Source organism: Rhea americana, unplaced genomic scaffold (genome assembly GCF_003343005.1).
Source record: "Rhea americana isolate MKP2758 unplaced genomic scaffold, rheAme1 scaffold_266, whole genome shotgun sequence".
Classification (NCBI taxonomy): domain Eukaryota; kingdom Metazoa; phylum Chordata; class Aves; order Rheiformes; family Rheidae; genus Rhea; species Rhea americana.
In genome coordinates this window covers 920381-924794 of record NW_028186386.1, presented here as the reverse complement: position 1 = coordinate 924794, position 4414 = coordinate 920381, and positions in this window count along the sequence as shown.

The window sequence follows — 4414 nt, the reverse complement described above, 5'->3', positions numbered from 1 at the left end:
AGCTTGCAAAAAGGCATACATCATTTTTGCAGGGAAAAATAGTGTCTTCATCTTCTGCAGAGCACTTATCAGGAAATACAAGGAAATAAACTGTATAATTTGTAAATAATTGAGTCTGGCATTGTGAAACTTTCACTATTAGTGACCAAACAGATGCACCTGTCAGAATTATACAGGTTTTTGGCTCAGTTATGGGAAATGTGACTCATACCAATTAAACTGTTGTGTAGTATTATGTCTATACTCTCAACTTCATTTATTCAATAATGACTTGGAGTGAATGAATCCATCATTTATCTTGTTCAGTTTAGATTTTAATGCTGAAGGGACAAGGTGATCTTCAAATGTTGTTTTCAGCCTAGCCATGTTGCTGTTTTATTCACATTTGTCAWCAGCATCTGGTGAACATGCACTGTGAATTATTAATTCATCTCTTAGCTCTATAATTTGTCTGGGTTCAGGAAAGAGTAGGAGAGCAGTAGAAAAACAGTGCAATTGACTAGTTTGATCAGCTGAATATACCTTGGAGCTATTCCTGGCTCAGAACAATTTGTGTTGCTTGCTACTACTAATTTCAGGGCTAAATCTGAAATACTGAAGTTTGAAGTGAAGATACTTTCACCATCCTAACAAACAATATGTGAAGTAAATATGAAGCTAAAACAACAATTCTGTTTTAAATTCAAATCAAATTCAGACTTGAAAAGTCTGAACCAAACTGGAAGGGGACTATTGTTGTTAATTACTGATAATGTTCACTCACCAGAAGAATTCAAGAATTGCCTAAATCTTGTCTGACAGAGTTTTACCTAAGATTTGGATACTATTTGGCTTAATCTTTAAATTTTTTTTAAAAATCTTTTTTTTATAATCTATTGTTTATAGTTTGTAAATGGTATTATTTTATGGTATTTGRTATGAAGATCAAGAACTGTGTGGAAAACTTAGCATCCCAAGGGGTGAGTTGGTTATGTTTTGTAGTGGGTTATAAGGACAATATTTGAAGGACTCCCCAAAAGCTTGGGAAATCCATCCATGAAAATTTTTGAATTATCTCATCTGAGCTCCTTTGAATGTAACAGTTTTAATCAGCTTAACTATCTCTGTTTTTACAGATAGTCCTGGGTAAATCTACTCTGAAGATACAAGAAGAATTAATTACAAGGAATGATAAACCTTCTACTGCAAAATTGACCTTTTATAGGCTTCACAAATCAAACAAATGAAACAGTCATGATTTAAGGCCAGAGAGAAATTGTAAGGGAATTCAGTCTAGGTAAACATATGCCAATGAAGTTATTGTGATTAGCATCATTCCTGTTCCTAATCAAAGATGAGACATTTGACACCCACCAATCCTTTCACCATTTTTAGTGAATTGCTTAGCAATAATATTTCAGTATCCAAAAGTGAAATTGCACAAAAAAGCACTGCATTAAAAAAAGTAGTTTATTTCTAATTAAATACTACTATGTCACTTTTGTATCTAGATTTATCTAGATTCTTTATAACTATCTCCAAAGGGTGTTTTATTGATATATCACCCTGGAAACAGCTCAGGAAAGGAATTATATCTGAGAAATAGATTTCATTCCACATCTCTCAAAGTGAAACACTGAAAATACACTCTTGTGACTTCTTTTTCTTCTGCTTGTCTCCCCTCTTATGGCTCAGTGGGGCTGAAAGATTCAAAGCACCGCTGTTGCTTCTCTCAGCTCATTCGTACAGGAGAGAAGAGTACTTTCACTCTGGTTGTCTTTTTCCACCTACAATCCATATTTAGTGAAGTCCTTACTTCTCTTCTATTGGAAAGAACTGTATGGAGTAGATACGTACTTTTTCAATGAGTTCATTTATTGAAAATAGTCCTTAATAGTATTTCAAAAATAAAATATTTCTTAGGCAGTTTTATGATAGTAAAAAATTCCTTTCTGAGGAGATCAAACAAATGTTCTATTCTGAAACATAAAATTTATTTAAAATGATTTGTTGGCAGTCAAATTCTATTAAGAAAATGAATCTCTCCTGGAGGCGTTAAGGCAGCTCTCTCGTTAAATTTATATTCAACTTGTTGGCATATACAGGATAAAATAAATAAATATAATATTTAATCTTTTAATGTCCCATTTTCACATATTTTTCCTATTAAACTCTTCAATTATTATATTTCTCTCCTACCAATCAAAGTGGCTCCAGGTGCGTAAATCCTAAAGCTTCTTGCCTCTGTTATCAAATGACAATGGGAAGTACACTAAAACTTCAATGTCATCAGAAAGACCATCCCTCACCAGGGGCTTGGCTGCCAAGGCTCAAGGCAGCTCAGAGCCAGCATAGCCAAGGGCTGTCCTGTCCTTTGGTCATCAGGGTACAGGCTCCCACATGCTGCAAGAAGGCCATAGATGCTCTGCTCCCTCACTGGTACGGTGGGATGGACCCTGGCTGGTGAGGTTCCACCTGATGGTTATTGACCTCAAGGGAGTCCTCAGCCCCCGTGGCTCCCTGACGAGTCCTAATGTGGTCTGGGATAGGATCTAAACTAAAATGGTTCCCTGAAAGAGTTATTTTTAGGGTAGAGAATGCATCTTATTCTCTTTAAAAACTATCATAATAACACACATAATTAAATGGTATCTTCTACATGAAGCATTACTCCCTATTTCCTATTTACGAATTTGGATCTTGAAGCCTGCGTGTAAACTCACACAGGCAGAAGCATTTCTGGCAAAGCTTGCTGCAGCTGTGGCTAGTTCTGGTGATCTCTAGTAGGATGAACAGTACTGCACAGATCTTTCTCTGGCCAGAAAGGTCTCCTGTGCTAAGAGTACTCTGATGAATGAAGGACTGCTCAGACAACCAGGAATCTTTTAAAAGAACATACTTTATTCAATAGTCTGATCTAGAGATCTTCTCCTCAGTTACACCTAACTTGTCCCAAATCTCAGTTTGATTCACTGTTTCTGTAATGTTATGCTTCAGAGAAGATAACAGGTTTCAGTGGATATATTTGCATCAATTTTCTATGAAATATTTTAAATATAACATTACCTGAGGATCTTTAAGGCTAAATATATACAGAATTAAAATAGATATGTTTTACTCTATTTAGTAAGAAAAGACAATCTTTAGAAGGAGCTCTTTCAAAATGTAGCTGAGCATCCTCACAGCTTCCCTGCTAAATTTCATTACATAAACCACATTTATTAGGAAGCGATTTGCTTACTGCAGTCTTTGGCAGCATTTACTCAAGAAAAGGATTTTTCAAGATTTTTTTTTTCCCCCTTGGAAGCTTAGAAAGACTTTTTCTTTCCACAAAGTAACTCATAAATGTGAAGGCTGTAGTCCTATATTAGGCATATTGCCCTTCCTAACCTTAAACCTGAACTTTAGTTTAGAGGATCTAAAGGGACTGCAGAGTACTTCTTATAGAGAAATTCAATTCATGACTCAATGACTAGAGAGTAAGTAAGAACTGACACTTATATTTATGATCTATTTCCATGAAGGCCTTAAAATAAGAATACGTGAATGCCTGTATCTCAGTTAATCTTAAAGTTGTTAAGAAAAATGAAGCAAGTAATATTTGAGCAGGACTTTTACAATGGAATTAAAATGAAGATATTGATACAGAAGATGTTTGAACAATATTCTGTCACAAATGGCTGTTGATACACATCAATGTGAATTTTGCCAGAGGAGGCACAGTCTTGTGCTTGTTAACACTGAACAGAGAATAGCAATCAGAGAGAAGGAAGGAAAGAAATAAATAGAGAGAAGGAGAGAAATATGAGTTTCAAGTGCTGTTGCTGTATTTCAGTGGCAGCCCTTCCCTTGTATGAGTAGGGCTGAGGGGAATGGCTGTGCACGTGCCTGTTCTATGAGCCCCCATAGATATCCTGGGAAATCACTGAGAGAGTGGGGTTTTCCTTGAAGTATGGGCTCATGTTTTCCTGCCTACTCCTTTGCTGAAGATTTAAGGTCAACTGCAAGAAATTTTATGGTAAAAGTGACAAATTGTCAACTTGCTAACTGGTTCTTCAGTTTGATGGGACACTAGCTGCAATCTCTGGGAGTCCTAAACTAGCCTTGGATTTTAGATATTCGCCGTGTTTGTTCACAATGCTCCTTAGATTCATCGCATCAAATATAAGGAGAGGAATGGCTGAAAGGGCACTTCCATATTAGAAGCATCTTTGAATTATGGACATTCAGAGTTGCCCCCATTTACATAAGAAAGTCATGAGCATGAACTATACAGTGTATTAATAGTGTACATGTAGGAATTTCACATATGGTGAACCTGCAGAATGAGTTGGATTTACTGCTCATGCATCATTTGGCTATAGATGGCTATAGATGGCAAGTGACATAAAATTTGTACTTCTGAAATAGCAAAGGTGATACATGCCAGCATGTG